Source organism: Gymnoscopelus microlampas (assembly GCF_963454915.1).
Source record: "Gymnoscopelus microlampas genome assembly, chromosome: 18".
Classification (NCBI taxonomy): domain Eukaryota; kingdom Metazoa; phylum Chordata; class Actinopteri; order Myctophiformes; family Myctophidae; genus Gymnoscopelus; species Gymnoscopelus microlampas.
The window spans coordinates 45603455-45615885 of NC_139955.1; positions in this window are offsets into that span (position 1 = coordinate 45603455).

Sequence of the window (12431 nt, forward strand, 5' to 3'; positions counted from 1 at the left end):
GAATCATATATGCTATGAATATATGGTAATACAATGTTTATTTTCCTGTATTTCCAGGTTTATGACCTGAGTCATCTATGACCTGTGTGTCATCTGTGTGTCCAGTACTTTGTACTGTGTTGGTTAAAAAAGACAAAACACGAGTTGTGACAAAGACGTGTGATTCTCTGATTAATGTTGTTAGTGGTGTAAAATGCCATCAAAAATATACTCAAGCCTGCTGCAGGGCAACAGAAAATAGCAAGCCTATTTTGCTCTTTTATATAGCAAATTTTTATATATATATACGAGGGGACGCGCGCCCTTCACCGGGTATGGTCTAGTAATAATAATAATAATAATAATCTACAAAGTAACTAGTAACTAAAGTTTTCAAATTAATGTAGTGGAGTAAAAGTACAATATTTGGATCCGAGATGTAGTGGAGTAGAAGTAAAAGTATTGGAAATTGGAATTACTTAAGTAAAGTACGAACAACTCAAAATTGTACTTAAGTACTTAATACTTAGTTACTTTCCACCACTGGTAGGTAGGTTTCTGAACTGTCCACAGCAGCCTACCAATGAGACACAGAGTGAGTATAGACGGAAATGCTGGCATCTTATAATGAGCATTAGTAAGGACCAGTTTAATGAAGAGGCTCGGTGAAGCGCTACGGGCTTAAGTTGAGACCTGAAGCCGATTCTACATGTCTCCTAAATCTCAACAGTTTTCTGAAAAACGTATGTTTCTATATCAGTGGTGCTCAATCTTTTTCATGTCAAGGACCCCCAAAATTATATGTATTTGGCCGCGGACCCCCATCAAAATATTTAGTTCCAGGGACCCCCCAGAAGCAAAGACTTGAGTTAAAAATGTTCGCTTTAAAAATATATATATTCAGAGATTTGCACACATTTTCACGATTTTTCAAAAATAGCAGATCTACAAGCTTGTAGCGCGGCACTCGGTGCCGCGCTATGAGCTTGTATATCTGCTATTTTTGAATAGCCCAAAGTGTAAAATAATGCTTTTTAGCTCAAATCTAAAAATGACACAGTTCCAGGTCTTAATGGGTTAAGGTAGAGAGTCTGACCGTGTAATCTTGTTGTTCACACACTGACTGACACTAAAGTTCACACTAAAGTGAAGCATTTCTGCATTTTCGTCACCATGTGAACTCTCAGAAGCACTCGGCTCACCTTTGTTCTTTAAAAGTATTTCTGCATTTTTAGGGTGCTTCCTCTTTCACTACTTTTCACCCCATGTTATATCTGAGGTGTCAGCTGAGCTGTGGTCACATGGACTTCATTCCTGTCTGAGTAAAACACTGGAAGGATGGTTGTCACCGACGTTTAGGAGTTCAGGTAGGATTCAATATTACTATTCCTTCATCCTGGAAAGTATTATTCATTGTGACTTTTCTGTGTTATATCTTATATAATAGGGATAATGTCCTTGCTATGTTAAAGGGCTGAACCAGTCAAAGTTTTAACGATGTGTGTATGTATATATATATATATATATATATATATATATATATATATATGTGCAGTGTATCCAGGTATCTGGCGCCTGAATTTCCGCCGCAAGATCGATAAAGGTCTTATCTTAGATCTCGTAATTCACTGCCGTTCATATTGAAACACTGTGGAAAAACACTCTACAATACAATTTGAAAACAACAACGTAATCAAAAACGACTATAGTATTACTCTAGTACAAGCCATTCAACCACTTTCTCCTCTCTTTCTTGTCATGTAGACACCAGTGTCTTTTGTTGAGATTTTAAACTCTGTTGAGTTCCCATCTTTAAACCAATCCAGTAACTTTGATTGGTTCAGGGCTGATCATGGATCAGATACCATCATTGTAAATACCATCATTTATTTCACTGTTTACAGTTCAGGCATTTAGCAGACGCTCTTAATCAAGAGCGATTTACAGTAAGCAAGGACACAAGATAATACACATAATACTATGTATATAAATAAAGTAATACATATGTAAACCAATAATATAATAATAACTAATACATACATAAACCAAGAACCTATCATCAGCCTACATTGAAACTATACACACTATGTCTACATAACATGCTATCTAAGTTACATTTTAGCCTTTGCATAATCCTGCAAGGTCATCAAGGCTAGGGCAAGTGCTACGGGCTGAGATAGAGTCTGAAGAGGTGAGTCTTCAGATTACGGCCGAAGATTGGTAGATAGTCATACATATTACATTTTAAATCATTCTTAACACCAAAAGCCAAGTGGCCTTGCCCCTAAAATGCCAAAATTCCAGGCCTGGTAACATTTATAGAATAAAAGCAGAAAATGTGACACGTTATGGGCTTGCCTGACATTGCCAGGGTTATTGTGCTGTTATTGCAGCTATTATCATAATGTTCAGGTTTCTGTACCAGCACTGGCCGGGTTGTTGTGTGGGTGAAGGTTCTCTCTCAAGCCCCAATCTCCCACTCCTTACACCCCCCCCCCCCCCCCCCCTCCTCTCTCACTCACACTCACACACACACACACACACACACACACACACACACACACACACACACACACACACACACACACACACACACACACACACACAAAAACGTAAATAAATCAAGTAATGACTACACCCCCTGAAAACATGCATAGATTAAGTTTGTGTTTAACAAACTAAATGTATTGTCTATCTGTGACATTAACACAGTCCAGACTTGTTCTTTCATCTATAAATGCACTAACCTTTCAAATATGCTTCCCACACCTTTCAAAGTATATTTTACGACCAATTTGCAAGTTCATATAATACTAGACAATCCGACAATCTCCATAGCCAGTTCTCCATTAAACACAGAGGTTCTTTACTCTGTAATACATTACACTCATACTTATTGCCAACTCCTCATCTTCACTCAGTAACTGTAAACATAGATTGAGGGCCTGATGATGAATCAAGCCTCTCCACTTGCATTTATTTCTGTTCTTTTAAGAATTGTTACCCTGTACTGTTTTTATTGTGCGAATGGAAAATTTGATTAACGATCTTGACCCCCCCCCCCCCCCCCCCCCCCCCACACACACCACACGTTTGTGGGTTCTCCCTCTTTCACTTCTCTGTATGAATGAAGCTTCACCAAATGTACAGTTTGATGTGTAATATTCCGATATTCATTTATCTCACAGCCTTTGAGGATCTTACAGTGATAATACAATGTGAGACTGTATGATTTATCAATGTAGGTTTTAATATAAAGTCCACAAAGTATCTCTCTCTCTTAATACTGGCTTAGGTGCATTACCAATATTGAATGTTGTTTTATCTTCTTTTTTTCAAAAGAGGAATGTTTCTTCATTCTTTGTTGTATGTACTACATATTTTACATTGATTTATTTAAATGTATATGACCATCCCCTGGACTCAAATTTAAAAAAAGTATATGACCCTCCTTTACAAAAAAAAAGGAAGAAAGACTGAGAGACAGACACAGACAGACAGACAGACAGAGACAGACCGATATTCAGCTGTCATGGCAGTAAAGTATTTATGAAACACGGAACAGAAAAGGAGATACGATACGTAGATTTGTCTTGGTCACTTTTTGTAACTTAGATTTGTATTTCTCTTGACCACAAACGTACAGCATGGTGTTTAGACAGATGATAGGTTCATTATTTAATAATACTAATAATGATAATGATAATGATAAGGGTAACAATAATAATAAGTAAACAGGTACTAGCAACACAGGGGTTATGAATATGGTGTGAAGAGTATGACATAGTTTATATATTTGATTTGTTATTGTGCTAAGATATTATTTGATAAGAATGAAACATTAACTTGATGACAGTCAGTGAAGTGAAAGAGGCTGAATGGAGAAGTTGACAGAGTTCTCCATGAGCTTTTGAGAGTTCATATGTGTACATTTGACAGTACACAATTTTACATATTCTTATGTAATTGTGTGAGTCCCAAATGACAATGACATGGGACAAGTCTGTCCAAATATGATGCTATTGTCCTTTAAAGGGCACATGAGACATGTGGAATAAAGACTAAGAATCTATGTAGACTGAGTTAAAGATCAAATAAAAGGTTCCATGTGTACTGTAACTGTTTTACTGTTGTATCCTCTTTAGATCATCAATGCTGAACAGTGTTGTCACCAACCAGTGTCCACAGCAGAATTACTCCACTAAAAGTACCTGACAGTTGACCCTGAAGACAGCCATGATGCTACAGACAGGAAGCTGCCATTGTTTCTCCTTCTTATTTCTGTTGTTCACGCTTTATCTTAATCCTATACTGGCTTACTTCCCGAAAGGCTGCACTATTCTTTACTCTGACAATGTCTCTGCTGGTGTTTCAGTGGATTGTAGTTATTGTGATCTCGTTGGTGTACCAGACGACATTCCCAGAGACGTTATATCATTAACACTAGAACACAATAAGATCCAACAGATAAACAGGACAGATTTTTACCATCTGTCAAATCTCACAGATTTGGTTCTGAGTGCAAATTCAATAACTCATGTAGATGACGGGGCTTTTGTCCATTTGGTGCAACTTAAAGAGCTCTATATGGACAACAACGAACTAACAACACTGACAGACAATATGTTTCAGGGACTGTCTAACCTCTTGATACTGAATTTGTATGATAACTATATCACATCCTTCAACCCTGCGGCCTTCCAGTCACTCACCAGCTTACAGGAACTAAGTCTGACAACCAATCAAATGATGGATATTATCACCATCTTACAACTACCAAGCTTACAGGTGCTGGACATCGCAATTTATGAGTTAGAGTCTTTCCAGTCAAAAGATCTGCCATTAAACATGTCCTCTGAGCTCAGGGAGTTGAGTGTGACGTCAAACTCGATAAAAAAGTTCAGCATCACAACAGCTGTATTTCCACATCTTAAGACAATTGGCCTGTCAGAGTGTTGTAATGGTACTGGATGGGAGTGGGACATACCAGACAAGTATTTTCTAAGGAATATAACCACAGTGTATTTGGCTAGTTCCATTATGTCATTTAACATCATCAGAAAGGCTCTACAGAGCCTTGATTCACTGGAGAACCTATATCTGGGATCGTGGGATGTGTGGATAGACAAAGATCTCTTAAAGATTGTCTGCAAAATACCCACACTGAGGTCACTCATACTGCAGGTTAGATTCAATTACAGCCTTAGTGAAAGACCCACACTGAGGAAACTTGATATAGCCTTTAACGTGATTGTCAACAACATAAGTGAAACACTGTCACCTTGTACTCAGCTTACCCACCTGGATCTATCAGACTGTGAGCTGGATGAATTGTCTAAGGATTCAATAAAACAAATGAATCAACTGAGTCATTTGAACCTCGCCAACAACTACCTTTCCAAAGTGCCAGATGATGTTAAGAATCTCTCCATGCTTCAAATCCTAAACCTGCGTGACAATAATATTCATGATTTAAGCTGCTTAGACTTTTTCAATTTAACCAGACTCACAGACCTTTATCTAGATAACAACAACATACATGAACTCAAACAGTGTGTTTTTCTACATCTTAATGAGTTAAAGGTTCTAACTGTGAATGATAATGACATTGTGAAACTTGGCGACACATTCAGGACTGGTCTACACAAACTAGAATTATTGGATTTAAATAATAATGATTTCAAATGGCTCAGCCAGGGAGGTTTTACAAGTCTGAAATCACTCAGGCACTTAGAAATGAAATTAGACCTGTGGGACGATGGATGGAACAACAATTATTTGGAAGGACTAGTAGAACTTGAAACACTTAGTCTATTTTTTAATCCTAACCCCGGATTTAGAGATTCATCTCCCTTTGAGTTACCGAGCCTGAAGAACTTTACAATACAATTCTGTGCAGAATCCTATCAATCTGAATCTACATTTGGAATATTAAAAAACATGTTCCCAATGATGAAACATTTGGAACACTTTGTAGCCGAGAATGTCTATAATGAATTACCAGACCGAGACATATATAAGCCTGTACCACAGCTTAAGACTCTTACCTTAAGGAACGGTAATCTGCCATACCTGTCCCCAGAGATATTTGACCCAATACAAAACTTAGAGTCTCTGGATCTCTCCAACAATACACTGAAGTCTCTGGATTTCCTGGCACAAGCCAACCTGACTAGACTCTCTTGGTTGGTCCTGAACCAGAACGAGTTGGTGGTGATTAATGTCTCTGTGTTCAGTTTCCTCCCTGCTCTCAAATATGTTAACATGGCTGACAACCCTTTTAATTGTAATTGCTCTAATTATGACTTCCATCAGTGGATACTGAACAATAACCAGACACAGGTAGTATTTGCTCATAACTACACCTGTGGCTTTCCTCCGGATAAAAGGGGAACCAGGTTTCTGGACTTTGACTATCATTCCTGTGAGCAGACGGACTATAGCTTCATCTGCTTCCTTTCCTCCACTTGTGTGATTGTGCTAACTCTGCTCACATCCTTCACCTACCACTTCCTGAGGTCACATCTTCTCTATGGCTACTACCTCTTCCTGGCCTTCCTTCATGATGCCAAGGAAAGAAAGAGGGGGTCTCCTCAGCGCTACGATGCCTTCATCTCCTACAACGTTCACGATGAGCTCTGGGTTTGCAGAGAAATGCTTCCAGTGCTGGAGGGAGAGCAGGGCTGGAGACTCTGTCTGCACCACCGAGACTTCCTACCAGGTACAAACATCTCTCTATCTCTAAGTAATACTGTATTTATATAAATATGTCTGTCTCGTTGTGTCATTTTCATTTCTAAGCAGGTAAGGACCTCTCTCTGTCTGAAAAACTGTTTTGTCTTTAGTGGCATTATTATTGCTACGTGATACTATATGTCTATCTGACTCTCAAGAAGTGAAATAGTTTTGAATCTGCTGTGAATAATGCTTGTATGTTTTGTTTCCAGGTAAACCCATCATAGAGAACATTACAGATGCCATCTATGGCAGCAGAAAGACCATCTGTGTGATCAGCCATCATTACCTGGAGAGTGAATGGTGCTCTAGAGAGATCCAGATGGCCAGGTGAGGGCGCCATTTCTCTGACGTTTCACTGTAAAATCCATGAAAAAAAGAATATGAGGGCCACATTTACAAATCATGAAAAAGGCAACACAATGTGTGCATTATGCTGAATTGACATTCATTTATTTTTGTTTTTATGGCATAGAATATAATAACCAGTAATCAATCATAATAATAATAATATTAGAAGAGTAATTTATTATTATGAATAGCAGCAACCAATCGACAGCTTCATCCTGCCCCCTAACCTCTCCCTCCACCTTCCACCATCAGAAACTGGTGGATACTGAAAGGATTAAAAAAAAAAACATTTTAGAAATGCAATAAGCCATGCAAGGCCGTGGTTTACTGTGATGTTAGAACAGCTATAAGAGGGTCTGAAAGGCTGTGGTTTACTGTGATGTTAGAACAGCTATAAGAGGGTCTGAAATGCTGTTGTTTACTGTGATGTTAGAACAGCTATAAGAGAAGTCTGAAGCACTGTGCTCCGTGACGGGCCTCACTTCTCATTTCCAGGGTAAACCACAGCCTCTTGTGGCTTATTGCTTTAATGAACTGCTGTGGATGTAGAACAATGTAAAGAAGAACAAAAGATAAGGGTGCTGTAATCAAATACAAAACACTGTGGTGGATCACAGTGGTATCAGAGCTGGAGGAGGGTAGAGGCTCCATCACAATGATTATGTCTCCCTACAATCCAGGATGTTTTGTCACATTGTTTGTGATTTGGTGCCTTGCATTACAGAGGAATTGAACATTCACTGAATGTGTGTTTTCTGTTTGTGTGAATGTATTTGTTGATGATACCCACCATCAGAATATCCTCTTCATTTGGACCAAGCTTCCCTTATTCATGTCTTAAAGTTTATCCACTATAATATTCAATGGTTTAACGTTCTGATGTGGATTACAGTGTAGGCTTTAGTTTAAAGAGTCTCTTTGTCAAACCACAACAAACACTCTTTACCTCCCAAAATGGAACCCCCACAGCCTCACTTCCTGGAACTGTTCTACCAGCTATCACTTCCTAGAACTTTTACAACACGTGCTGCTTTTCCCCCACAGCGCCCCCTATGGAATGAACCCTGACAACAGAGAATGAATGGATGTGTTCATCAAAACAAAACAAAACTTTACATTTAGGTGTTAAAATATTCAACCATCTTTTTAACCAATATATTACTTTTGTTATCACCAAGTATGAGTCATTCAATACCAGTACATGGGCAGGAAATATACCCTTTCAGATATGTATGTGGCAGTGTCACACTATAACTTTATTTACTGTAAATAAACCATTATTTACAGAAAATACATTTCTTTTCTAAATGCAAGCAGTAGAAAACTGCTGAAAAGCAGAAAACAAATGTTTTTAATGCAACTAGTAGTTTGTCTCAGAATAAATAAAGTAATTCAATGTAAATAAAGTGTTACTTAATGTAAATAAAGTGTTACTTAATGTAAATGAAAGTTGACTGAGTGTAAATGTCCTCTGGTCTCCTGTGTGCAGCTACCGTCTGTTTGATGAACAGAAGGACGTATTGATCCTGGTGTTTCTGGAGGACATTCCAGCCCACCAGTTGTCTCCCTACTATCACATGAGGAGGCTGGTGAAGAGACACACCTACCTGAGCTGGTCCCAGGCTGGACAGCACCCTGGACTGTTCTGGCAGAACCTACGCAGAGCTCTGGACACACCTCACACTGACCTGGGTTTGAATGAATAATCTGATATTTCATGTGATTATGTTACGGTGAATGTGAATGAAAGGGGAATCTGTGGGGAATTTTAATAGATTTTGAAGGAGAAAATCGTCCTGTTGGATGGGGGAGCGTTCGTTTTGTTGTTTGCTGTTAACATTAACAGACAGTGTCAGTGAAGCAGGTAACAGGTAACGTTACCTGCTTCCATTTGTTATTCATTATGAACTTTGAAAGGCCCTCTTAACTCATTCACTGCCTGAATTATTTCTGGCCGCGTTTGCCCACTGCCAAGACTTTTCATTGAAAATAAAAAGTACTCAGGAGCCGAGATACAGAATTTTTAAGTTTTAAGTTAACAAGGAAGTGGATGGAAGTCTAGATCTTCGAAAAATCATATCTAATCATATTTTTTTTTACAAAAGTCGTTTTAGTCGTTCTAGGCAGGCATGGCTTATGGGAGAGAAGTTGTTTTAGTCGTTCTAGGCCGGGAATGAGTTAAGACTCAACTCTTTAAGTATGTTTTTAATATACTTAACCCTTTTCTTATTATTCTAATTGGAAATTATGTGTTTATGTCACTCGATGTTTGACCTATTGTATTTGATCACTTTGTTGTACTTTGTTTTTCACATTAATGTAATACCCTTTCATGTCATGTATTGTTTATTTAGCAGCGATCATGTACAATTAAAAGAAGTTATTACAAATAATACAATACCGATAATAGAGGCTGGTGAGAGCATGACAGTGTGGTTTTAAACCAATGTTTGGTGAAAATGGTGAAGGTGGAAGTTTGTTTAGATTTGTATTGATTTACCAGAAAAAAGTGGATTGTTCAAATGTTTTTCTCCTGAATACAACCTCTCACTGAGGCTCTATTCTCCCTAACTTTACATTTACATCCATGGCTTCCTCATTACCATATTAATCATCTTTGATATATGCATAAATGATATATAATCTACCTTAAAGGGGTTACACCATGAATTTAAAAAAAATATATTATATATAAATATTGCCCCCTAATACATTTTAAACAGGTTGTAAGCCTAAAAAACATCCAGATATTTTTTCTCACAATCTGACTGTCATTCCAAGCTTTTTCAGCTGCAATACCAAAACGTCCTATTGGGCAGGGGGAGCTACTGAGCAATTCTGTCTGGCCATCGTCAATGCAAAATCAGCCATTCTGAAATGGCCTGTTCAGACACGCCCATTCAGGAAATCCATGAAATGAGCATGAATGACTGAATGTTAAAAAAAAATATTTTTTTGGGTACAAGAGACACTGGGGAGCCCAAAAAATACTAAAAACCTAAAAAAAAAATGAAATTCATGGTGTAGGCCCTTTAATTAATGGTATTATTTTCTCATTTAAAGCATTCATTATTTGCATTATACTCATTTACTGATCATGTTGCTCCTTTATATACAAATTGTAATGAATATATTCCTTTGGTAATTAGTGTCTTTGCTAAGATGGATTTGTATACTTTCATTGATAACTTCTAATACATAATTGACACACATGTCTGTACTGTGACACATGATTTCTATTGATTTGCTTTACGATGTCTTGATAAAATACATGATATTACACGAGAGAGAAAGAGAGAAATACATTAATGTGACAGTAAACAGATACTGCACCACAGGTTGTCTATACTCTAAACCACTGATTTAACAGACCACAGGTTGTCTCTAAACCACTGATTTAACAGACCACAGGTTGTCTATACTCTAAACCACTGATTTAACAGACCACAGGTTGTCTATACTCTACATCACTGATTTAACAGACCACCTTTAACTGTAAGTGCCTTATTTTGGAGGCCGTGAGAATATGAGAGTGCAGCTCAATATTCATAAAAGTATTGTACTTACAGAGGTCAGTCACAAGAGGGTAACAATGAGTACAACGTGTACAAACATGACTATTGTTTCTTGTATTATATTGTATTGTTAGTGGCTGAGGAGATTTCCCAGCATGCAAAGTGGCGCATGGCACACTTGGTAGTCTACCTCCCAGCAGGACAAACTAACAATGATAATAGTGCTGCATCTAATGTCGGGTAAGATAGGGCCCTATATTTAAACTAACAATGGCCGCGTTTCCCAAAGAGATCCTGCGTAGGGAGTTACTTAAGGTCCTTAAGAAGGATCCGTTAAGAAGGCTGGCTCAAGTTGCGGGTGTTAGCCGAAAGCGCACGTAAGCGCTTCTCTCCACGCAGGTACCTTAAGCATGTACGTAACCGGTCGCAGCTGTCCTATCAATCGATGCCAGACTAACCGATTCTTCCACAGAAATTCCTAACGGTAATGCTCGCAAATGAAGAGGCCAACCCTAGTTCTCTACCACTGCACTAAAGTGAATCAATCCTGCATTCTTTTCTTTTTTTAAAAAAGATTAGTTTTGGGGCTTTTATGCCATTAATGATGATGATTAATGACAGTAGACTGACAGGAAATGGGGAGAGAGATGGGGAGTGACACGCTGCCAGGCTGGCATTGTAGTCTAGGTTGTCTGGACCGCCGCGCCGCGGTCCAGACCATATTTCTGCATTTTTAGGGTGCTTCCTCTTTCACTATATGTCACCCCATGTTATGTCTGAGATGTCAGCTGAGCTGTGGTCAAATGGACTTCATTCCTGTCTGAGTAAAACACTGGAAGGATGGTTGTCACCGACGTTTAGGAGTTCAGGTACGATTCAATATTACTATTCCTTCATCCTCAAAAGTATTATTCACTGTGACTTTTCTGTGTTATATATTGAACCAGTCAAAGTTTTTACTTCTACCTCTAGTCATTCTTTGTGTGGTTGGGGACGCTACAATATATAGGCTAATATATAATATAAGTGTATATCCAGGTCTTTAGTGCCTGAATTTCCCCCGCAAGATCAATAGAGGTCTTATCTTATGTTAGATCTAATTAACTGCCGTTTATATTGAAACACTGTGGAAAAACACTCTACAAGAATTTGAAAGCCACAATGTAATAAAAAATGACTAGTATTACCCTAGAACAAGCCTTTCAAAATTGCACATTCATATCAATTATATTATCAATCAATTATCTTTGTGGTGTTCCCTCTCCTGATTGGATGAAATGAATGACCCACCTAAAAAAAATCTACTTACTGTACTTAGGCTATCTATTTTATTTTTTGGCTAAAATAAGTGTTAAATAGCTCTATATTCCAGTAGCAGTTGTTGCTATAGACACACAGAGAGAGAGGGCTGGCTCAACGATTCAAAGTCATCAACCACTTTGAGCACACACCAGGAGCATTTATTTAGAGTGATTCATTCACATGAATTCAAAGTGATGCTGGTTGTGTCATGAGTACATCCACACAGAACATGAATATTATGAAGTGATAAAGAGACGTAAGATTGATATTTTACTGCGAATAAAAGCCTCAACCTGTATGAATGAAGCTTCACCAAATGAATAAATTAGTTTGATGTGAAATATTCCAGACTTCATTGTGGATGGTTTATTTATCACACAGCCTTCCTGTAAGGATCTTAAGACTTACAGAGATAACACAATGTGAGACTTGGACTATATGATGTATCAATGCAGGTTTTAATATGTCCACAAAGTATCTCTCTCTCTCTCTCTCTCTCTCTCTCTCTCTTAATAGTGGCTTGGGTTCATTACCAACATGTTATTTTAC